Here is a 26,467-nt window from a genome sequence, read left to right as displayed (position 1 = left end):
ACGTATAATACTGCCATATAAATCCAGTGGTACTGCAGTATAATTTCAGCGATCCTGCCATATAATTCCAATAATCCAATGATCCTGCTGTATATGTCCAGTGGTACTGCCATATAAATCCAGTGGTACTGCTGTATAATTTCAGTGATCCTGCCATATAATTTCAGTGATCCTGCCGTATAATTCCAGTGGTACTGGCGTATAAGGCCAGTGATCCTGCCATATAATTCCAGTGGTACTGGCATATAAATCCAGTGATCCTGCCGTATAATTCCAGTGGTACTGGCATATAAATCCAGTGATCCTGCCGTATAATTCCAGTGATACTGCCGTATATGTCCAGTGGTACTGCCATATAATTCCAGTGATACTGTCGTATATATACAGATGGGTCCACGGTTATCTTGGCTAGTTTGAGGCGCCTAGGCACAACATGGTTTATTAACATAAACCCTTCATCTATTGTTCTCAGCTGCAATACAATACAGGGAACAATACAGCAGGGAATTAAGTCATTACAGCAGGGGATTAAGTCGGACTGCCCAGTCTCAGTTAATCCTATTAAAGGTCAAGATAAACATGGACCCATCTGTATAGCCTTAACAATCATGCTGGTGTTAGATGTGCATCCGGTATCTGCCATTAGTGCAGTGGGACTGCAGTGCCAGCACTAGATGGGCCAGGTGTTTGTGCTGCACACTTGTGGCACTTATATTAGTCATACAGCTAACTCATTGCCCTCTTTTACTTCTTGGCATGATGTGCTGTTTGGGTACTATTTTTTTTTAAGTGCCATCCTGTCTGACACTGCAATGTCACTCCTAGATGGGCAATTGTTTCTGTTGCTTAGCTTAGTCATACAGCTACTGTACCTCATTGCACCTCTTTTACATCTTTGCATGATGTGCTAGTTTAGGGCCTTTTTTTATATCTGCCCTCCTGTCTGCCAGTGCAGTGCCAGTCCAAGATGGGACAGGGTGTTTGTGCCACACACTTGTGTCGCTTAGCTTAGTCATACAGCAACCTTGGTGCTCCTCTTTTTAATCTTTGCATCATGTGCTGTTTGGGGCACGGTTTTTTAAAGTGCCATCCTGTCTGACACTGCCATATACTGTAAGTCCAGGGGTACTGCTGTATTAGTCCAGGGGTAATGCCGTATAAGTCCACCAATTGCAGAATTTTTGAAAAATGACAGAGGCATGCAGGAGATGCTGTCAGTGGTCTGAAAAACTGCGTGCCACTACTAGATTGGCCAGGTGGTTGTGTCGCTTAGCTTAGTCATACAGCAACCTTGGTGCACCTCTTTTTTATCTTTGCATCATGTGCTGTTTGGGGCTTAGTTTTTTAAAGTGCCATCTTGTATGACACTGCCATATAAGTCTAGGGATACTGCTGTATTAGTCCAGGGGTACTGCCGTATAAGTCCACCAATTGTAGAATTTTTGAAAAATGACGGGCGTGCCGGAGATGCTGTCAGTGGACTGAAAAATTGGGGGGACACTTTCGACATTCAGCCACTGCATGCCACTACTAGATGGGCCAGGTGGTTGTGTCGCTTAGCTTAGTCATACAGCAACCTCGGTGCACTTATTTTTCTTCTTTGCATCATGTGCTGTTTGGGGACTAGTTTTTTAAAGTGCCATTTTGTCTGACACTGCAGTGCCACTCCTAGATGGGCCAGGTGTGTGTGCCGCACAAATGTGTCGCTTAGCTTAGTCATACAGCAACCTCATTGCGCCTCTTTTTCTTCTTTGCGTCATGTACTGTTTGGGGCCTAGTTTTTTAAAGTGCCATCCTGTCTGAAACTGCAGTGCCACTCCTAGATGGGCCATTTGTTTGTGTCGCTTAGCTTAGTCACACAGCTACCTCATTGCACCTTTTTTACATCTTTGCATGATGTGCTGTTTGGGGCCTTTTTTATATCTGCCATCCTGTCATACACTGCAGTGCCACTCCTAGATGGGCCAGGTGTTTGTGAAGCACACTTGTGTCGCTTAGCTTAATCATACAGCAACCTCGGTGCACTTCTTTTTCTTCTTTGCATCATGTGCTGTTTGAGGACTATTTTTTTTAAGTGCCATCCTGTCTGCAACTGCAGTGCCACTCCTAGATGGGCCAGGATGGGCATAGGCATGCGGGAGGCTCTATGGATGGGGGTCAAGTGGGTAATGTATAAATTCTTGTATTTGTGTGTTGTGTAATTATCCTGAAGAAGGGGGTAACACCCCGAAATGTATTAAGGTACCGTTCTCTTTGCAATATAATAGGGTCTTGGAGTTCCTCTACTTTGTTCCTGTATGAAATTGGGGTAAGCCATTCCCCTATGAGAGCACCCGGGCGAGTATAAGCAATATGTACACAGAGTGCCGGATCTAATATTACTATATGTATAATTTATATTAGAGAGTGCATGGACCAGGCCAACTCTCTAATGGTTAACCAAACCTGTGTTGCACCTGGCCACATCCCCTCAAATCATGGTACCCTACGAATGAATTCCCATTGTGGGCCCTTCATGTTCCAGTCTGACACTGCATATGCCTTATATTGTGTAAGTATTAGACCTTCCTATCAGAGATCACTACCAGTGCTGGTAATCTGTGTTGTACATAACAGGTTGCCTTGGCAACCACATACTGCTCCGGTGTATATCATGTCTCCTACAGCCTATTTAGAACCTGCCAAGCACAGTGTTCAAACAGCTCAGATGTGAACAAGCCTCAGTGAAATGCGCATTGCCGCAACCACACTTCCTGGTCCTGTGGTAGCGCTCACATGACCTGGCCATACTGGGGAACATAGCATGACTTTTGCCAGCCAGAGCTCTGAACCACACTAGGGATGGACATTGGAAGCCCATCATAAAATGATGGCTGGGCTTCCACCATCAAAACATTCGATGCAATGGTAACTAACCATCGCATCAAAAGTATTCAATGGAAAAAACTAGTCAAATGATTTGCATATGCGCAATAGCCCTGGAGCACAGATGGCAGGAAATGGAACTAGAGGGATAAGGGAGGTGACTGTGGGCGGTTCAGGGGATGGGACTGGGGTGGGGCCTGGAGCAGTCAGGGATGTGACTTGTTCTGTCCCTACAAACATCTTTATCGTTGGATGCAGACAGAGACAGTCTTCAATGACCAAGATGCCCAATGCAGAGAGCTCCAGCCAGGAATGGCATATTTTACAAAAAAAGTAACCATCAAAACATCATCAGATCATTACCATTCGATGGCAGCAAACATTGGAATGCCACCAGCGAATGGTAAAAACACTACCACTGCAGGAAAAAGATCGATGGTTGCCAAACATCAACCATCAATGTCCATCCCTAACCTACACACATAAAGATTTAATTAGCTCTCTCATCCAATTGCACTCTGGTTTTCTCCCCTGCAATGTATCACCGTATTGTGGGTTGAACCAAACAGGAAAAGCTGGAAAGCAGAAGTCCACATTCCTGCTGTTTATTTTCACCCCTGTGCTGGAGGTTCCCACTCTCATTATCCCACCCACTGCTGTTTAGCACATGGCATGACAGTAGAAGGGTCCCCCACAGTGAATAGAGGAGTGTCTACTGTATTTTTCATTTGCATTGCTACTGTATTCAGCCAACACTTTTTCCTGTGTGGACTCCCATCCCTCTCTCCCCCCTATATTAGAGAGATACTTCATCAAGTGTAGTGTGGAGATTCCTTTTTGCAAAAGAGGATTGAAGAGAAAGTGCAATGATAAATGTTGGTTATTTTCGTACCACATAAAGAAACATATTTGTTGTATTACAGGTTGAGTATCCCATATCCAAATATTCCGAAATACGGAATATTCCGAAATACAGACTTTTTTGAGTGAGAGTAAGATAGTGAAACCTTTGTTTTTTGATGACTCAATGTACACAAACTTTGTTTAATACACAAAGTTATTAAAAATATTGTATTAAATGTCCTTCAGGCTGTGTGTATAAGGTGTATAGGAAACATAAATGAATTGTGTGAATGTAGACACACTTTGTTTAATGCACAAAGTTATAAAAAATATTGGCTAAAATGACCTTCAGGCTGTGTGTATAAGGTGTATATGAAACATAAATGTATTCTGTGCTTAGATTTAGGTCCCATCACCATGATATCTCATTATAGTATGCAATTATTCCAAAATACGGAAAAATCCCATATCCAAAATACCTCTGGTCCCAAGCATTTTGGATAAGGGATACTCAACCTGTATATACATTTAAAAGTGTTACAAGTGAAAACAAGAGAAATTGTTCCTGTGTGTGAGCAAATAATTTTTGAATATAAAATGAGGCAGATTATCTGCTACACGTATTCACTCTCAAGCTAGAGGGTCAGAAATCCCAGACCGGAGTGGACAGTCAGGAAATAAAGGAGCTGTGACAGATGATGATATAAAGTTGTATAAACTCTTATGGTATAACCATTTGCAGAGAGATGTCAAAGAGGCATTTACAGTACTTTGACCAAGCAAAATAAAACTAGCAATTGGTGTGGTCAGTGTATGTTGCAAATACTATCAGCAGGTGAAGATGATGTCAGCATAGAATAATTTGACCAGATGAATGAAAGACTGTTATATTATATTATAAGAAGATGCGTGACTTAATGAGAAAGTCGGCTAAAGAAAGATTTGTACATGAGCAAGATGAAATACTGCACAGTGAATTCTTCTTGTAAAGAATGAAAGGCTGTCAGAACAAGTGCATGACACTAAGGTGCTCTTTGCAAAGCAAGAGGAAGACATTGTAGAATTACACCTGAGGTGTTTGAATCTTCAGCAGGAAATGTAAGAATTAACCACTTGCCTGGTGTGATTGCATCAGATGTGGCCAAGCCAGGCTGGGCTTTCCTGGCATGGTCGCATCTAATGCGACCAGTCAGAAATGCTGAATGGGCAGGGCTGCCATTAGGGAGGTACTAGGGGCACAGCTATGCCGGGCCTAGTCTTTCTGACAGAGAGGGGAAGGGCCCGAGCCACTCATGCTGCCAGCCGCTGTCCATCCCTGTCTTTCCACCGCTGTCAACCCACAGCGCGCTATTGAAAATGTCCCTCTCAAAGTGGCCACCCCCTCAGAGGAGACTGTTATTAAAGATACTAGAGGAGGCTCTAGTATCTTTAATAACTATCTCCTCTGAGGCAGTGGCCATATTGGGAGGGATGTTTCAATAGTTTAAATCAGGCAGACGTGAACAGCGCCCCCGCCGGGATGGCAGACCCATTAAAATGAGCAGGTACTGGCATAATTACTGTGCGGACATTAATGTGCGGGCATAATATATGGTCATGGGCATTACTGTGGAGGCATAATATTGTGTCAGAGGCATTACTATGGGGACCTGTGGCCTTATTCAGACCTGATCACAGCTGCAAAATCTTTCTCTAATGGGAAAAAAAAAACATGTGCACTATAGGTGGGGCAGATATAACATGTGTCTGAGAGAGTTAGATATGGGTGGGTTATGTTATTTCTGTTCAGGGTAAATACTGGCTGCTTTATTTTTGCACTGCAATTTAGATTTCAGTTTGAACATACCCCACCCAAATCTAACTCAGGTCTGAATTAGGCCCTTCATTTGGTGCAAGGGTCATAATATGGTGTTGCTCTGTATGTGCATAGGAATTTTTTTATTTTATTTAATTAAATATAGATTTATTTTTATTTAATTTATATATATATATATATATATATTTATTTTATTTTATTTATTGGGGGGCTGCCTATTTTGTTAGTCCTGGGTCCCACAATTTCTGATGGCAGCCCTGCCAATGGGCAGTTGTGGGCAGTGTCAGACTGGGGCATGAAGGGCCCACCGGGAGGATGCAATGGTAGGGGCCCATATTTTGGAGTGTGGCCAGTCTTCATAGGGTGTGTGGCCAGCTGCCACAGAGGCTTGGCTAACCATTAGAGAGTGTATGGTCTGGGCCCCTTGATAAATAGTAAATACTACTAGTGCATGCATGATAATGTACCACATTAATAACAGCAATGCACTTTAGAAAATACACCATAGTCCTGTGCAGTATAAGGTAACATTTATAATGTATAATTCAAATGCACAGTCTGAAACCTGATCCCTAGAGGAGGAGATGGGCCCCCCCTGGCAGAGGGGCCCACTGGTAGTTTCCCCTGTACCTTTGTGGGCCAGTCCAACCATGGTTGTGGGAAGATATTCTTCCCGCAGAAACCAATCTCAGAGGGACTTCCTGATCCCCTCTGCACCTACATCCCCAATTTGACCTTGTCACTGCTTGCCACAGTGAGAGGGCAGGCCCATGGCACCCCCCAATAACTGACTCTGCAGTGCAGCTCTCCCAGATCCCACATGGAAGCTGCAGCTTTCTCGCACTTCCCACATAGTGCAGCAGAGAAGAAGCAGCTCTGCCCCGTAGTGTGTCCCACTCACTGTTGGCCACAGTGATCAGGCACTCCTGCATTACTCACCTCTAAGCATCTGACAAACAGCACTGTGGGCTGCTCTGATAGCATCCCCAACACATAGATGGAGCAGTTAAAACAACTTTGCCCATTTGGTTCGGCACATTGTGTCCCAATCATTGCTGACCACAGTGATCAGGCCAGTCCAGTGTCACACACCTGAATGCAGCCCTAGACCTACCCCAAAGCTCCTGCTCCTCTCATCCTCAATCACCTCTCACTCTATCTGATAGTAATATTTTCTTTTAAAAAATGTCACAAAAATTAAACATTTTTCTTTTAAATAACACATTGGGGTATATTTACTAAGGTCCCGATTTTGTCCGAGATGCCGTTTTTTCTTCAAAGTGTCATCTCGGTCATTTACTAAACTCAAATCTCGGCAGTGATGAGGGCATTCGTATTTTTTTTGAAGTCCAACAAAAAAAATACGAATGAATACACCATCGGTCAAAACGCGGCTGTTTAAGTATGAATCTCGGTCATTTACTAAGAAGTGCAAAGCCAAAAAAAAAAAAACACTGCCGTGAAAAAATACAACTCGTAAAAAAGTGCTAAAAAAACACAGACCTGCTTTTTTGAGCCGTGATTGGATAGGCATGCACGGATCCATGAGATCCGTGCATGTATATCAGTGGGAAGGGGTGGGAAAGTGTTAACCAGCCTCGGGCTCTTTGAGCCGATCCTGGTTGCAGAAATATGGGAAAGAAAATGACAGGGGTTCCCCCATATTTAAGCAACCAGCATCGGGCTCTGTGCCTGGTCCTGGTTCCAAAAATACGGGGGACAAAAAGCGTAGGGGTCCCCCGTATTTTTAAAACCAGCACCGGGCTCCACTAGCTGGACAGATAATGCCACAGCCGGGGGTCACTTTTATATAGTGCCCTGCGGCCGTGGCATCAAATATCCAACTAGTCACCCCTGGCCGGGGTACCCTGGGGGAGTGGGGACCCCTTCAATCAAGGGTGGTCCCCCCCCAGCCACCCAAGGGCCAGGGGTGAAGCCCGAGGCTGTCCCCCCCATCCAATAGGCTGCGGATGGGGGGCTGATAGCCTTTGTGAAAAGTGATTGATATTGTTTTTAGTAGCAGTACTACAAGGCCCAGCAAGCCTCCCCCGCAAGCTGGTACTTGGAGAACCACAAGTACCAGCATGCGGTGGAAAAACAGGCCCGCTGGTACCTGTAGTGCTACTACTAAAAAAATACCCCAATAAAGACAACACACACACACACCTTGAAAGTATAACTTTAATACATCCATCCACACCTCCATATACACATACTTACCTTATGTTCCCACGCAGGTCGGTCCTCTTCTCCAGTAGAATCCATTGTGTACCTGTAGAAAAAATTATACTCACATAATCCAGTGTTTTCGGCTCCTCGGTAAATCCTTTTGTAATCCACGTACTTGAAAAAATAAAAAAACGGATACCCGACCACGAACTGAAAGGGGACTCATGTTTTCACATGGGCCCCCTTTCCCCGAATGCCAGAAACCCACTCTGACTGATGTCTAAGTGGGTTTCTTCAGCCAATCAGGGAGCGCTACGTTGTGACACCCTCCTGATCGGCTGTGTGCTCCTGTACTGTATGACAGGCGGCACACGGCAGTGTTACAATGTAGCGCCTATGCGCTCCATTGTAACTAATGGTGGGAACTTTGAGGTCAGCGGTGAGGTCACTTTCGGTCAACCGCTGACCTGTCACTCACGTAAAACACTGCCAAAAAAAACGAATGACATCGACATCGGAAAACCCGAAAATGCAGAATACGGCAGCTTAGTAAATTAGTCGTAATCAATTCAAAAAGTTGCATATTTACACTTTCGATGTCATTCGTGATTGAACTTTGACCTCAAACGGGAAAACACGAATCTTAGTAAATTTACCCCCCTATGTCAATAATAAGTGGTTAAAAGAATGTGTAAAGGAACAGCATGGTGATGAAAAATGCTTACAAGTAAAAATGGCAACTATAACTTTGGTGTTAAAAGGAAAATAATCGTTAACTGTGTCCACACAAGAAAAACGTGACTGTAAATTTTTTACGAGCCACTCCGGTGGCTCAGCGCTAGTCACGGTCATCACAGCGCTAGTCAGGACATCACACTTCCGCCCAGCAACTTTCATGATGGTCACCCAGGCAAGGGGGACGTCGGACTTCTGTTGGGGGTTGTGGGCCACCTGAGGGAATGTGCAGCACTCCAGCTGCACCAAATGTTTAATCTGAAGGGAGCTTGTCCCAGCAAACCTTGGGATTGGCTCCCATATCCTATATCTCCCAGACACTCCTGTCTAGCCTTGCCGGTTATGGTCCTCCATTACTGCAGGAGCCCTTGTCGCTGTGTATTGTAATCCAGATCTTCCTGGCTCTTCTGTCTTCCACAGTTAATCCAGCTAACATGATCTGTCTGTCACATCCTGCAATCCACATCACAGTTTATCCTGCAGGTTCACATTACAGTCAATTTTGCAAACCACGTCAGTCTGTCATATCCTACCAATCCACGTTACAGTTTATCCTGCAAATTCACATTACCGTCAATCTTGCAAACCTGGTTCATCTGTCATATCCTGCAATCCACATTACAGTTGTCCTGCAAGTTCACATTACAGTTAATACTGCTTACCTGGTCCGCCAGTCATATCCTGCAAATCCATGCAATAGTTAAATTCTGTAAATCCATGTGTCTGCCTATCCTTTAACCCTGGTCTGGCATCAAATCACTCTGTAAGGAATAGTTTTAGTCCTGCGCATCAGGACAGTTTGCAAACAACGCACAAGACCAAGCCTTGTTCTATCCGGTACACTTGACCTGCCAGCTGATGACTGGTGAGGCCAAAAAACTTTTGCCCAGAGTAACTGGTTTGATATGTATTTGGTTATCCAGTGCCCTCCAGGATCACTGGTCTATTGGGTGAGCTCCTACTGCTGGAGGATTTAAGCCCAGGGTGCCCCCTAAGTACTCTGTGTGCGCAACCATGACTACGGGAACAGTGGGGGGTTGCTATTGGTAAAACACCTCTTGAGGGCTCTAGGAGTTTCACCCTAATAGAGCTGGTGCTTCCCTCAAGTAGGACCAGTACAGCCTGTTTCCAACTAGTACTTGTCACAGCTGAGATTGTTTGTGAACCCAGATTAGTACTGGACACTGGGTTCAGTCTTGAGTGCAGTGGACAGAATTGGGCTGGCTATATGAATGATCTACTCATCCAGACGTGGCAGTCAGGCAGTATACACTATGAGGAAAGGTGATCAGCTATGGGTACTGGAACACTGGTGGTGGGAGCCACCAGTGCAATGGGTAGCTGGTTTGTCACCTAATGGAGAGTCACGTGAGGACTGGTGAGTTGACGGAATGCTGGGAGGATCAGTAATGCAGGAAAGTCACAGATCACTGGCTGGAACCAGTGTGATAGCTGTTGACGAGGCTGAGGACAACAGCAATGATGGTAGACAAAGCTGAGAGCATCAGCAGCAACTGTAGACGTAGCTGAGGACATCAGCAATGACTGTAGAGGAAGCTAAGGACATCATCAATACTTGTAGACAAAGCTGAGGACATCAGCAATACTTGCAACCGAAGCTGAGGACGTCGGCAATACTTGTACACAAAGCCGAGGATGTCGGCAATGCTTGTAACGAACGCTGAGGACGTCAGCAATACTTGTACACGAAGCCGATGATGTCGGCAATGCTTGTAGATGAAGCTGAGGATGTCAGCAATACTTGTAGACAAAGCCGAGGACATCAGCAATGCTTGTAGTCAAAGCTGAGGATGTCAGCAATACTTGTACATGAAGCCAAGGATGTCGGCAATGCTTGCAGATGAAGCTGAGGATGTCAGCAACATGGGTTTCCAGATGCAGGACAGCTGAGGTAGCGCAATGGGGATTCCATATCCTGTGCAGTGCAGTGTCGGCACTGCTGGTTTCCCAGTAGCTGTAATGCGTGGTTCTGCACAATGGATACAGCGACAGCAGTGGCAGGTTTTCCGGATACTGGAAGCTGGCAAGAACCAGCAGAGTCTCTAATGCCAATAGGGTTATAGAATAGTCCCTCTGGATCACTGGTGGACTTCCAGTGAATCTGGAGACGCCAGGATGTAGTGGCAGCAATAGCCCTTTAAATAAACCAAAGAGTCAGGCAGTGCAGGGGATGGTAACTTGAACAGAGCCTATTACCAGCAGAAAATTCTGGAGCTCCCTCCAGGCTGAGAGAGACCAAAGCACTGACAGCTTGTTAGTGCTGAGACCTGGAACTTATACCCAGCACTTACAGCTGAGTGGCTGAATGACTCACATGATGCAGAAGTGAATCCTGATTGGACCTTGGAAGGTCAGCTGACCAGGAACTGTCATGGCAACATCCATAGCTGGTTTTGGATGGAACTCTGGCATGGTGTGTGCATAGATAGGCAATAATGGTCACAGGTCCTGAGGGCACAGGAAGGTATATCTAGTAACCACTGGACTTGTGGATGCTGGCACGGTAGTATAGGACAGCATGAGAATCCTCAATGATTGCTATGCAGGCACATCATGCAGAGACTTGCTGAGTTCCGAATTCACACAGAAGGTTAATCAATACAGATGCACTCATTAGCAGAGAGTGAACTCAGCACACAGAGAACTCATGATACTAGTAAGCTGTTTGTCCTAGCCAGCAGAAACATGCAGGTTACAGGACTGATGGCAGAGGTAAGTCACGAAATGATATGATTTTAGTCAGGATTGTGACAGTACTGGAGCTCTCTATGGTAGTTCTGCAGGATCCGTCACTGGAGCTCTCTTCAGCATCTTGCGAGTCCAAGGATCTAGTTATTCATAAACAGAATAATAGGCCCTACACACTGGCCGATAGAACTAAACGATATGAACGTTCTCGTTCATTAATGAATGAGAACTCATTCATTCATCGTTGGTGGCCCGTCGCTTGTGCATGCAGGCCAGTATGTATGATCTCGTCCATATTTGCATGCACTGCTATGGAGCCGGGTGATGGAGGGAGTGAAGAAACTTCACTCCCCCGTCACCTCCCCTCCGCCGCCGGGTCGCCCGTCTGCCATATCGGCGATCGGGCAGCTCGGTGGCTGATCGCTGAGTCTGTAGGGCCCCTTAGAGAGAGAGAGATTCTTTGGCTGGGAAGCTCTGGGAATACTTTGGACAAAGAGAGAAATAACTCCAGATGCTGCAGACTCATGCTCAGCGGGAGAATAACTATGAGGTAAAAGACATGGAGGTTGTCCATATTGAAGCAAGGTTTAAGGAGCAAATTCAGACACTCCAATCCAACTTGGCTATAGCCAGAGCAAATTCAGAGTATCTGGTTGAAAGAAATGAAGCAGCAGAACAAGTGAATCATTGAAGATGGACATTTACCATGTACATGGTGTAGTTGTAAAATTGCAAGGAGAGAGTGGTAATCTTGAAAAGTATCAACTGTACAGAAACAGTTGCAGAATCTTCAAATGAAAATGATTGCCAGAGAACTCGAACTTTAGGGTAAATAAAAAGTGGCAGAGTCTTAAACAGCTGCGCAAAAGTTGAAACTTGTTAAGTTGATAGATATGGAAAGCAGTCTTCTGCAGACTGAGAACAAGTTGGAAAGTGCAATGGGAAAAATGATCCTGCTGTAAGAGAATCTCTCTGTAAAAAAGTGCTACATGTAAGTGGGAAAAGCAACAGTGCATATATACAACGAGGATCAGTGGCGGAACAAGCAAGCGGTGGGCCCAGGTGCAACAAAATGCTTTGGGCCCCCCCCCCCCCATCCCATCCAAGTCCACCCCATGGGCAGTGCGCGCCGTAGGCGTGGCTTCGTGGGGAAGGGGTGTGTCCACAAAATAATACCAATTCATAAAACGGTGCACAGTAGTCTCCATTCTTCAAATTACGCCGCACAGTAGCACCACTACACCAGGTAGAGACCCTTTTACTCCTTACAGCGAACAGATTCCCCTTTTTACACATAACGGCAGACAGCGTGCACTTTTTACACATAACGGCAGACAGCGTGCCCTCGTTACACATAGCAGCAGACAGCATACACTTTTTACACAATGGCAGACAGCGTGCCCTCGTTACACATAGCGGCAGACAGCGTGCCCTCGTTACACATAGCGGCAGACAGCGTGCACTTTTTACACATTACGGCAGACAGCGTCCCCATTTTACACATTACGGCAGACAGTGTCCCCATTTTACACATTACGGCAGACACCATACACTTTTACACATAACGGCAGATAGCGTGCCCTTTTTACACATTACGGCAGGCAGATTCTACCTTTTTACACATAGCGGCAGGCAGATTCCCCATTTTTATACATAGCGGCAGGCAGATTCCCCATTTTTATACATAGCGGCAGGCAGATTCCCCATTTTTATACATAGCGGCAGGCAGATTCCCCATAGGGAAGGGGCGTGACCACATAATAGTGTCAATTCACATTACACCACACAGTAGTGGCGCTTATACACATTGCACCAGGTAGAACCTCCTATGCACACTGATCCAGGTAGATCACGTCATACACTTTGCTCCAGGTACAGCACGTCATACACTTTGCACCAGGTACAGCACGTCATGCACTTTGCACCAGGTACAGCACGTCATACACTTTGCACCAGGTACAGCACGTCATACACTTTGCACCAGGTAGAGCACGTTTTCATACACATTGCCGCTAGGTAGAGCACTTTATCATACACAGTGCACCAGGTAGAACACGTTATACACACTGCGCCAGGTAGAGCACGTTATCATAGACATTGCGCCTGGCAGAGCATGTTATCATACACATTGCCGCTAGGTAGAGCAAGTTATCATACACATTGCATCAGGTAGAGCATGTTATCATACACATTGCCGCTAGGTAGAGCAAGTTATCATACACATTGCGTCAGGTAGAACACGTTATTATACACAATGCGCATGGTAGAGTACGTTATCAGCCACATTGCGCCAGGTAGAACACGTTATTATACACAATGCGCCTGGTAGAGCACATTTTCATACACATTGCGCCAGGTAGAACACGTTATTATACACAATGCGCCAGGTAGAGCACGTTATAATACACATTGCACTAGGTAGAACACGTTATTATACACAATGCGCCTGGTAGAGCACGTTATTATACACATTGCACTAGGTAGAACACGTTATTATACACAATGCGCCTGGTAGAGCACGTTATTATACACAATGCGCCTGGTAGAGCACGTTATTATACACATTGCACTAGGTAGAGCACGTTATTATACACATTGCACTAGGTAGAGCACGTTATCATACACATTGCGCCAGGTAGAACACGTTATCATACACATTGCGCCAGGTAGAGCACGTTATCATACACATTGCGCCAGGTAGAACACGTTATTATACACAATGCGCCTGGTAGAGCACGTTATTATACACAATGCGCCTGGTAGAGCACTGAGGCACATTGCAGTAACCACTCACTTATCACCTCCAGTTGCACGAAGGAGCCGTTTGACACAAGTGGTTCCGCCCCCAGCAGCAACTCACTGACACTCACCATTTTTTCTGACAGCACAGTGCAGTGAGTGCACTGGCACAAGTAGCCAGACTGCGCCTGTAGTAGCCGCAGCCTGGAGGAGCTCTATGTGAAATCGCAAGCAGAGGCTGTTCTCTGGCAAGAAGGAGCTCGTCCAATCGCTTCCCCTGACGGGCTGGCCACTGCTAAATATACCGATAATCAGTTCCAACTGTGTCAAAGTAGTGGAGCCCCAGGTGCAATGGGAAAGTCAGTGTCACTGCACAGTTGTACTGATTACTGGTATATTTAGCAGTGGCCAGCCCGTCAGGGGAAGCGATCGGAGGAGCTCCTTCTTGCCAGCCTCTGCTTGCGATTTCACAGATAGCTCCTTCATGCTGCGGCGCAGGCTGGCTACTTGTGCCAGTGCACTCACTGCACTGTGCTGTCAGAAAAATGGTGTCAGTGAGGCCCTGACACTCTGAGCGGCCTCACATTGCACACACGGAGCTTGCAGCCCCCGGACATCCCGCATCTGCACCAGCTACTCCAGGTGAAGCGGGGCGATGCAGCACTGTCTACTGCTTACCTACAGCGGGAGCTGCGCAGCCCGGCCGGCTCCTGCTGGAAGGTAGTTGTCGGGTCTCGGTGGGGCGTTGAGCGGGTCCCGGGTAGGGGGGTGGCGGCGGGCAGATCCGGAGCTGTACTCCCAGTCGCAGAGGAGGGTGCTGGCGGCAGAGCGGCAGTGGAGCCGGATGAGCGGGGCCAGTCTGTCAGCCCTGCAGCACAGATTCATGTGCTGGCGGGGAGCAGGATTCAAAGCGGGAGATGCTGCAGGCTGTGATTGGATGGAGACTACAGGAGGTGATTGGCCGAGGAAACAGCCAGTCACCTCCTGCATTCCGCTGACAGGCTTAACACATGCAAACACATATTCAGATGAGCGCGTCCTGTGGGACCCGCTCATCTTCTAAATGTGAGTCCTGGGCGGCTGTTTCTTGGTAAAATACGCGCCATAGCGCGTTTTTGCGATCACTGACAATAATGCACATGACACAATATGCACACACCGTAATGCCCCCTACACATTATGCCACACACTGTAATGCCCCCGACACATTATGCCACACACTGTAATGCCCCCGACACATTATGCCACACACCGTAATGCCCCCGACACATTATGCCACACACCGTAATGCCTGTGACACATTATTCCACACACCGTAATGCGTGTGACACATTATGCCAGGAATCGCAATGCCCATTATACATTATGCTACACACTGCAATGCCCCTGATACATTATAGCACATACAATGTCTGTGACACAGTATGACACACACCACAATGATCCTGAGACATTATACCACATACCACAATGCCCGTGATATAGTATACAACACACCGTAATGCCTGAAACATTATGACACACACCGCAATGTCCGTGATACATTATGCCACACACCGTAATGCCCATTACACATTAAGTTCTACAGTAAGGCTTCCAATTACTTTTAAATTACCTGCTTGTTGCCAGGGGTTTCATGCACTTGGTTCCATGCACGGTGCCAGGATGTCATGCTCGTTGCCAGGGGTTTCATGCACTGGGTGTCATGCTCGTTGCTAGTGGGTAGTGCTTGTTGCTAGGGCCGTGCTCCCAGTGCCACATATGCTCCCAGTGCCAGATATTCCCCCACAGTGCCAGGTATATGCACCCAGTGCCAGATATTCTCCCACAGTGCCAGATATTCCCCCCCAGTGCCAGGTATATGCCCCCAGTGCCAGGTATATGCCCCCAGTGCCAGGTACATGCCCCCAGTGCCAGTTATATGCCCCCAGTGCCAGGTATATGCCCCCCCAGTGCCTGCTTCCCCCCCCAGTGCCAGGTATATGCCCCCAGTGCCGGGTATATGCCCCCCCAGTGCCAGATATTCTCCCACAGTGCCAGATATTCCCCCCCAGTGCCAGGTATATGCCCCCAGTGCCAGGTACATGCCCCCCAGTGCCAGTTATGTGCTCCCAGTGCCAGGTATATGCCCCCAGTGCCAGATATTCCCCCCCCAGTGCCAGGTATATGCCCCCAGTGCCGGGTATATGCCCCCCCAATGCCGGGTATATGCCCCCAGTGCCAGATATTCCCCCCCCCAGTGCCTGCTTCCCCCCCAGTGCCAGGTATATGCCTCCAGTGCTGGGTATATGCCCCCCCCAGTGCCAGGTATATGCCCCCAGTGCCAGGTACATGCCCCCAGTGCCAGGTATATGCCCCCCCCAGTGCCGGGTATATGCCCCCCCAGTGCCAGGTACATGCCCTCAGTGCCGGGTATATGCCCCCCCAGTGCAAGGTATATGTCCCCAGTGCCATATCTGTCCCCCCAGTGCCAGGTATATGTCCCCAGTGCCAGATCTGTCCCCCCAGTGCCAGGTATATGTCCCCAGTGCCAGATCTGTCCCCCCAGTGCCAGGTATATGCCGCAGTGCCTGCTCCCCCGGCCCCCCCTCCCCTCTCTATGTGTTGGAGGGACACGAGCGCATCGCGCGTCTCTCCTGTGTCCCTCCTGGCTCTCCCCCCGGCCGGTCTAATGAAGGAAGTGCCGTTCGTGAGCCAATCAGAGCTCACAAACGGCACATGCTTCCTTAGACAGCTGGGGGAGAGCCAGGAGGGACACAGGAGAGACGCGCGATGCGCTCGTGTCCCTCCAACACATAGGGGGGGGGGAGGGGGGCCGGGGGAGCAGGCACCGCAGCAGGGAGGGAGAGGAGACCGCAGATTGACATGCGGACGTTCGTCCGCATGTCAATCTGTTCTAAATGCCGGCCGGCGGCTGTGGGCCCCTGAGTGCGGCGGGGCCCCAGTGCAATGCACTGCCTGCCCCGCCAGTAGTTCCGCCCCTGACGAGGATGTAGCTTGCAATGCAGCTGAAATTGTCTGTGAGGAAGTGAATTTCTCTCACACTACAAATCTTGAAACAAGTAAACCAGCTAAACAGAATTTTAAAACAAAGAACTCTGTGAAAAGTGCATACCAATCTGTGTTGATTGAACATGTTGAAGTTATTCATCATACTGTATTTTCTAGAGATGTGCGGGTTCAGATTTAACGCCAGAATTAACGCCAGTTCGGTTTAATCCGGATTTTTTCTATTGGCTATCCAAAACACGTGACATCCGTGAGCCATTAAGATGCCGTTTTGAGAACCGAGTAAATCCGAGTAAAACCGAACCCGCTCATCTCTAGTATTTTCAATGCCCAACAAGCGGATGCCCAAGAAGATCAGATACAGTATGAGCATTATTGAAGTGCACAATAGCCATCAAAATCATGAGATTAAGTTGATAGATTGATAGAATATACATTCAAGTATGTTAGATTGACAAGAAAGTCTAAAATCTGAGGGTGGAAGTGCAAGTATGTCTGCTGAAATCAAGCCAAGGGCTGAAGGTCATGATGCTGGTGACACTCTGGATGATAGTGGATCTTTGAAAAAATGTGAGTTGACAGTGAAGTACAGTATTCCCATAACCAATACAGGGTTTTAAAGCTCAAGGTTAAAGATGTTTCAAGCAGAGGTTAGCCAATGAATGTGCATGTAAGAGGTTTAATCAAGAGAAACCTTTATCTGTTAGGAAGAAACCAAGAAAAAGACAGTCAAAGCTTGTGAATTCTTTTGCTCAGTTAATCAATGAGTCAAAAGTGAAGAGAAATTGGAAAGTCTCAATCTTTTTGTGATGTTTACAGTCTGTGACATTGCTTCTTTTTAAAGATGAAGCTTATCACCTCTTGCCATCTGATGTGGGGAAAATTTGTGATATTCTTTAATACAGCCATAAGATATGGATGTGGTCTACTGGGTTAAAAGAAAAGTTTGGAAATGGAGGAAGAAATATAAAAGGCTTTATCTGGAATGTTTTAAAGTAAGAAAAATTGTTGCAACATTTGAAAACCCAATCAAGGACCTGCTTGCCTATTCGCTGAAACATATAAAGTGCTATAAAAATAGGGGGGAAAAGAAGAGACGCAGGAACATCAATTCTGTGGCCGCCAGATGTGAGACAAGTCTGAAACGCCCTGATAATAAGAGTATAGAGGAACTTTATCGTGGAAATGCCTTTTCACATGTTGTTCAACCCAGGGGGTTTGAGCTAGGAAGGGAGATGTATGGCAGTATCACTAAAGATTGTGCTGATTAGCAGGTGATTCAGTGTGGCGACACCTAGAAGCTGCCTGTGGAGACAGAGCTCAGTTGGGGTTCTAGAAGTCAGACAGTTCAGATGCGGACTACTATCTGAAGCTAGTGGGAACTCGGAAGCTGGATTCAGAGAGAACCATAAACTTTGATACTGAATTTGTGAAGCTGTGACAGCAAGCCATGCCAGGCCAGAGCCTGTGATATACCTATAAGAAGCAGGCAAGACTTTGTGAGAGACTTTGTGATGCAGACTGGCTGCCCAAGAATAGTGAGGGTTGAAGCAGTAAGATAGTGCCCTACACAGCGGCTAGGCTGTTTGTTATTTTCTGTTTCATTTATGCTGATAGTAAAGCACCATTTAATTTATTTACCTGAAAAGCTGTGTGTGGATCCTGTTTAAGCAGCTAGACACTGAAACAATGCACCCCTCTACCGAGTTAATTACCCCAGATTACCGCACCGCACTCACCACACCTCTATCTGGGGTACAGGTAGTACGTGACCACATTGTTTAAATAAAAATCACAGACACTCTGCACTCACAGTAAATATAAACACTCCAAACTGTATTCTCAATACTTTATAAGCAGGGAATGTTAGTTACAATTGTTGCAGCATTTCTTAAGATGACCAGTACCATTAACATTCAAGATATAAAATAAAGTCACCGGCAGCACCAGTAGTTGCTTGACAATGCTAATCCTAGTATTCTACATAAAACAGGGCTTGGATTTTAGTTTACCATTGTGGCAAAACAGACAATGGTGAAGAATGCTAATAAGTTTTTCAAACGTGCAGGGAATCTATAACATTGAAGATGAAACTATGGACATGTTCTTGTGTGATATTTATGTGTATCTCAAGGTTTTCTGTTTTAAATACCCACCTAATTTGAATATAATGGCAGGACATGCCTAGTAGATACACAGACACATAATATGGAAGCAATATCGTGCCGGGATCTCAATAATTCTTGTTCCAGAAAAGGCACAAACATACGCTTAAGAAATAAAATATCCCAACTGTGAGCTTCTACAAAAATGTGTTTTGCATTTTGGCTGACAACTTGTTTTCCCAAAACTTTACATACTGTATATCCCAGGATGTTTTTTTTTTCACAAAGTATAAATAGAGTACACTCAAATTCTTTAATATTATATTTGCTTCACAAATATACATACCATACAGTATGTTAGGATCACACATATATTGACTGGCGACAAAAGCAAAACTGCATTCATTCCAGCACAAATAAATCACCAGGAGCCTACAGCGGGTGGTGTAAAGTTGGAATTTGTGTAAAAAAAAAAAAAGGCCTAAAATACAACCAATACAGTGTCTTGCTAAAGTATTCACTCCCCTTGGCTTTTTACCTATTTTGTTACATTACAACCTGCAATTTAATTATTTTTTTATCTGAACTTTATGTGATGGATAAGCACAAAATAGTCTAAGTTGGTGAAGTGAAATGAGAAAAATGTTTATAAATAAAAATTTGAAAATTGGCAGGTGCATATGTATTCACCCCCTTTGCTATGAAGCCCCTCATAAGTTCTGGTGCAACCAATTACCTTCAGGAGTCACATAATTAATTCAATGAAGTCCACCTGTGTGCAATCTAAGTGTCACATGATCTGTCAGTATAAACACACCTTTTCTGAGAGACCCAAGAGGCTGCAACACCACTAAGCAAGAGGCATCACACCATGAAGACCAAGGAGCTCTCCTTGTTATTCAGGAATATAAATTTGTGTCATACTGTTTGATTTATTGCATTTGATCTGCATTAATTGTGAATTGGCATGCAAACATCATCACTGTATTCTCTGTGTATAAAATTCATTGTGCATGTAACATACATGCCCGTACTCATTTTTAGTTTGTTCTGCTAATACCGCCGTCCAGCACCATACTCTGTGATAACTGATATTCCCTAGGAAGATCCTAGTGACAGCATTTTTGGGCAGACTGCCTAATCAATTTATTTGTATATTGTGGTGATAATACCGCCACCTAGCACCATACTCTGTGATAACTGATATTCCCTAGGAAGATCCTAGTGACAGCATTTTTGGGCAGACTGCCTAATCAATTTATTTGTATATTGTGGTGATAATACCGCCACCTAGCACCATACTCTGTGATAACTGATATTTCCTAGGAAGATCCTAGTGACAGCATTTGGGGGCAGGCTGCCTAATTAATTTACTGTGGTGATCATTTTGTTAGATAAACCCTATCCACAGTGATACTCTGTGTCATTAACTCAATTTATTCCCAAGTCTGGGTCACAACCCTAACAACCTAGAACACTAATCTAGATCCATTCACTCCTTCACCTGTCTCGTGGACTCTCATCAACAATCCATGGAGCACAGAACCACGGATGTGGGTACTGTTGAACCGTGCCTAACGTGGAAAGCAGATCCACCTATTTTTGCTCACCTTTAATTTTCCTTCTCCTTTTCTATTTTCTTCTATCATTTCCTATCTAATTATTTCTTATATAGGTGCACTCTCATTGGCGTACTGATCATACTATCCTCTACTATCATACCACGCTGCGATCGCCCGATCTCGTCCGATCTTGGAAGCTAAACAGCGTTGGGCCAGGTCAGTACCAGGAAAGGAGACTGCCTGTGAATACCTGGTGTTGTAGAGTAGGAATCTGTTTCCTCTCTGTGTGAGAAGAACATGCCAACAGCAGTATCACCACTATTCCTATTCTATATCTCTTCATTTACTCAGTGAATGCTCAGTGCAGTCCAATGTTTTTCTACTCACAATTGTGACATTTGTCAAATGATTCAGGTGCTCAAGTCTGGTGACCATTGATTAGCAACATATCCACTTAATATTAGTGATTACAGTTGGATATTTTTACAACAATGCTCTGACCACTCCTCAGTCTGATTAATACAGAAATCTGTACTGGTCAGGCGAAATGGTGGTATGACAATTCTGTGTCTACAACCTTTCCAATCACTCTTTTCAACAAGAGACCAGAACATTTTAATTTTTTTACAAATCCTTATTTTTTCATGGATCATTTAGATGGGTAAATTATGTTTACATTAATACCAATAAAAGTTATGTTTTAAACATTCTTTGATATATTCTATAGGAACTTTTTCCTGTACAGAGTGCGCCCACACAAGAGCCTTCTTTCTCTCCCATTTTTAGCCTATGTACTTTCTGGCTCTGGGCGCACCACCAACAAGGACAGCATACATAGGAGAAAATCTTAGATATTTTCTTGTTCTCGTTATTAAGGGTAATTAATTGTCCGATTTTGGTTTTTTCGTGTATATACATCAATGTATTTTGTGACCTGTGCCCGATCACCCTAAGTTCAGCTCTCCAAACAAGTCGGGGACAAAGTTGTTGAGAAGTACAAGTCAGGGATGGGTTATAAAAAAATATCCAAATCTTTGATGATTCCCCTGGAGCACCATCAAATCCATCATCTTCATATGGAAAGAACATGGTGCCACAACAAACCTGCCACCAAAACTCACAGACCAGGCAAGGAGGGCATTAATCAGAGAGGCAGCACAGAGACCAAAGGTAACCCTGAAGGAGCTGCAGAGTTCCACAGCGGAGACTGGTGTATCTGCACATGTGACCACAATAAGCCATACACTCCATAGAGCTGGGCTTTATGGAAGAGTGGACAGAAAAAAGCCATTACTTAGTGTTAAAAATAAGAAGGCACGTTTTGAGTTTGCCAAAAGGCATGTGGATGACTCCCCAAATGTATGGAGGAAGGTGCTCTGGTCAGATGAGACTAAAATTTTACTTTTCGGCCTCCAATGAAAACGCTATGTCTGGCGCAAACCCTACACATCCCATCACCCCAAGAACACCATCCCCACAGTGAAACATGGTGGTGACAGCATCATGCTGTGGGGATGTTTTTCAGCAGCAGGGACTGGTAAACTGTTTTGAGTCTAAGGAAAGATGGATGGTGCTAAATACAGGGATATACTTGAGCAAAACCTGTTTCAGTCTGACTGTGATTTGAGACTGGGATGGAGGTTCACCTTCCAGCAGGACAATGACCCGAAGCATACTGCTAAAGCAACACTCGAGTGGTTTAAGGGGAAACATTTAAATGTGTTGGAATGGCCTAGTCAAAGCCCACATCTCAATCCAAGTGAGAATCTGTGGTCAGACTTGAAGATTGCTGTTTACAAGTGGAAACCATCCAACATGAAGGAGCTGGAGCAGTTTTGCCTTGAGGAATGCTCAAAAATCCCATTGGCAAGATGTGGCAAGCTCATAGAGACCTATCCAAAGTGACTTGCAGCTGTAATTGCAGCAAAAGGTGGCTCTACAAAGTACTGACTTTAGGGGGTGAATAGTTATGCACACTGAAGTTTTCTGTTATTTTGTCCTATTTGTTGCATGCTTCACAATAAAAATAAACATCTTCAAAGTTGTAGGCATGTTCTGTGAATAAATGATGCAAACCTTCAGACAATCCATTTTAATTCCAGGTTGTGAGGCAACAAAATGTTAAAAAAGCCAAGAGGGTTCAATACTTTAGCACGGCACTGTATGTAATAGTTAAACTCATACTTTGTAATGTGAGTTGCATGACAAGGTGCACATTTTGACAGAAGCATGCATAGATCAGTGAGATGTGTGCATTCTTTCAGGAAAAGTTTACAAATCGTTGTTTTTTTTTAAAAAGTAAAAAAAAAAAGACAGGGAGATCACGTAGGCATCCCAGGGGTGATGTAAAAGAATGTTAATCTGACCCAGTAAAGACAGAGAGAGTGAGACATGGGTCACTTCTGTCACTAAAATGCCCACCAGCCAATCAGAGGGCTCCAATGTAATAGCTGCCCCCTGATTGGCTGTCAGCGACTGAGCAGTTACTCAAACCCATGCCAATACATTTCAATTATAAGATTTCACCATTGAAGGTATATGTGGAGTTCCGCTACATTGTAACATTTGAAAACCACAACCTCCACCTCTAGTAAATTTAAAGAAACACTCAATGCTTGACATGCTATTTCCCAATATACTGTTAAACCTGCAGCTGTCACCAAATCCCAGGGACACCCAATCCCAAAAGCAAGATCAATAAAGAGAAAGGACAGACAGCGTTAGAAATACAGTAAAATTACTTTTAATCAATATGATCATTTCAAACACAATATTAATAAAAACACACATAATTAAGATAATCGGCTAGTAATCGTAAAAAATAACTCTGTATACCACTGAGCAGGTTAGTTTAAACATGCAATATTTGCACTGTCCCAATTGCTTAGTTATTTAGTTAGTTTGTTAATAATTTTGTCCAAAGATAGGCAAAATCTAATGTTACCTGCACATTTCAGGAGCTTTACAGCCTGTTTATAAGCTGGATGGTGCATATGGTTATATCCTCTTGTTTATATGGACCATTTCAGTGTCTCCCGGCTGGTGGTGCAATCCAAAATGATATCAGTGTGACACGCCAGAGGCGGCGTTCGCCGCGCTTACCCCTGTGTGTCTGCTGGTCTGTGTTGCGGCCTCCGTCTTTGGTGGGCCACGGGCTCCAGCGTCTGCCTGGCGCGGCTCCCGGCGGTTCTCCAGGGCATGGGCGCCGCCATGACACCCGGCATCACGTGGACTGGGGGCAGGTGATGTCATCAGACTGTTCCGCCAATCCAGCGGTGGCGGGAGATTCAAAGTCAGACGCCGGACAGAGCCTCAGCGCCTGAGTATCGTCTTTCCCTGACGTGGATGCCAGCGCTCTTGTTCCCGGCAAGGATCTCTGAAGTTGTACTCCAGTGTCTCCGGCATTTCCAGGTGCCAGTTCGCTGCACCGGTTCCAGTGTACCCAGCGGCCGGTGTGTCTCTCTGCGGTCCAGTCACCAGTGCTCCTAGGAATCAGCGTGGGCTGCGGGCCCTAATCACCATTCTCAAGTTCTACAAATCAACAGCGTCTTATACCACTGCACTTAAGTTCTTCAAATCATCAGCGTCTCAGTCACCGTTCTCAAGTTCTACAAATCAACAGCCTCTTAAACCACTGCACTTAAGTTCTTCAAACCATCAGCGTCTCTGTCACCGTTCTCAAGTTCTACAAATCAACAGCGTCTTAAACCACTGCACTTAAGTTCTTCAAATCATCAGCGTCTCAGTCACCGTTCTCAAGTTCTACAAATCAACAGCGTCTTAAACCACTGCACTTAAGTTCTTCAAATCATCAGCGTCTCAGTCACCGTTCTCAAGTTCTACAAATCAACAGCGTCTTAAACCACTGCACTTAAGTTCTTCAAATCATCAGCGTCTCAGTCACCGTTCTCAAGTTCTACAAATCAACAGCGTCTTAAACCACTGCACTTAAGTTCTTCAAATCATCAGCGTCTCAGTCACCGTTCTCTAGTTCTACAAATCATCAGCGTCCTAAACCACCGCACTTAGGTTCTTCAAATCACCAGTGTCTTAATCTCCGTTCACAAGTTCTTTTAACCATCTGTGTCTTTAACCACCATTTACAAGTTCTTCAAGTTATTAGTGACTTTTAAACATCACCCACAGTTTCTTCAGTCACCAGTATCTCTAATATTGCTCACTAACCCTTCAATGGGTCTGGACATTCCCTCATAAGTTCCTTTATGATATATGACTTTAAGTTGTTCTTTCCCTGCAATAAAGCTCTTCAATATTTCACCAAACCTTACTGTCAGCGTCCTGTATGAGGAAATCCTATATTAGGCCACCCCTGTTCCGGCTCAGTTGTGGTTCCTCTTCCCAACCATCGGAAGAATCCCCGAGTTCACAACACCCTCAAGCTAGGCCAGTGACAGTATACTCAGGCCACATGGACCCGGGGAATCGGAACCCAGAGGCAAGCACCATGCAGGACCTGGTTTCGCGAGTACAGAGTCAGGAAGCAGCACAGAATCAGGTGATGCATTATCTCCAGGAATTATCTGGCCGGCTGGATCAAATCCAGACTTCTCTGGCTTCAGTGGTTCCAGTTCCAGTTCCAGTATCCACTCCAGTGGTTGTCTCTAGCAATGTTCCGTCCTTGTCTGGAACCAGGTCACGCCTTCAGCTTCCCACTCCTCCTCGTTATAACGGGAATCCAAAGAGTTGCCGTGGTTTCCTCAATCAGTGTGAGGTACATTTTGAACTCCTCTCACATAACTTTTCTACTGATCGGTCTAAAGTGGCATACATTATCTCTTTGCTTGAGGGTTCAGCATTGGAGTGGGTGTCACCATTGTGGGAGCGATCAGATCCGTTAGTTTCTAGTTATACCAACTTCATCACGTCATTCCGAAGGATCTTTGATGAGCCCGGCAGGACGACCGCTGCCTCTGCTGACTTGCTCCGAGTTCGACAAGGCTCTCGTACAGTGGGACAGTATGTGATTCATTTTCAAACCATAGCTTCAGAACTGTGCTGGAATAATGATGCCCTTCCGGCTGCTTTTTGGAACGGGCTCTCGGATCGTTTAAAGGACGAGTTGATCACTAGAGATCTGCCAGATTCCTTGGAACAGTTTATCTCACTCTGTGTAAAGGTGGATCTTCGCATGCAGGAACGAGGTGGAGAACGTAGTCGGTCAGGCCGGTCACGATTCCGATCTTTCCCATCTAAGCAAACAGTTATTTCAAGTCCAGATGAACCCATGCAGATTAATCGGTCTCGGCTGTCCCCAGAAGAACGTCAGCGTCGTCATGAGGGTAGACTCTGCCTCTACTGTGGAGCGGCGGATCATTTTCTAAAGTTTTGCAAGTCTCACTCGGGAAACGGGCAGTCCTAGCTTGTTCTGGAGAAGTCGAGCTAGGGTTTTTTTCTCAATCTTCTCCGGCAGTGGACTGTTTACTCTCCGTGTCTCTGTTTTCTGAGTCTGAAGTCAAAACCGTTAAGGCACTGTTGGACTCAGGGGCTGCGGGGAATTTTATTTCCCTTTCCTGTGCCCAGAATCTGGGTTTGAAGTTACGGTCGGTCGAACGACCTATTACGATAACTGCTATTAATGGTACCCAAATTCCTAATGGTCTGATTTCAAGTAGTACAATGCCAATAAAGCTGCAAGTGGGAGCTTTGCATCAAGAACATCTGGAGTTCCTTGTGATTTGGGAGATGCCTCACAATCTCGTTCTTGGTCTTCCCTGGCTCAAGCTTCACAACCCTCACGTCGACTGGAGGTCGACACAGATAATTTCTTGGAGTCCATTTTGTCATTCGAATTGTCTCACTCCTGTCTACCCGCTTCGTGTATCTTCCAAGTCGGACAAAGGGCTTATTCCAGAGGCTTATCGGGAGTTTACAGATGTGTTCTCGGAACAGGCGGC

General features: G+C 45.5%; 1 pseudogene; it reads left to right on the top strand.

Moving 5' to 3' along the window:
• Window positions 1-20,698: 20,698 nt before the first annotated feature.
• Window positions 20,699-20,817, top strand: LOC134912176 (5S ribosomal RNA; annotated as a pseudogene).
• The last annotated feature ends 5,650 nt before the right edge of the window (window positions 20,818-26,467 follow it).

The sequence above is a fragment of the Pseudophryne corroboree genome, chromosome 4 (assembly GCF_028390025.1).
Source record: "Pseudophryne corroboree isolate aPseCor3 chromosome 4, aPseCor3.hap2, whole genome shotgun sequence".
Classification (NCBI taxonomy): Eukaryota; Metazoa; Chordata; class Amphibia; order Anura; family Myobatrachidae; genus Pseudophryne; species Pseudophryne corroboree.
This window is presented reverse-complemented; position numbering and strand designations above follow the sequence as displayed.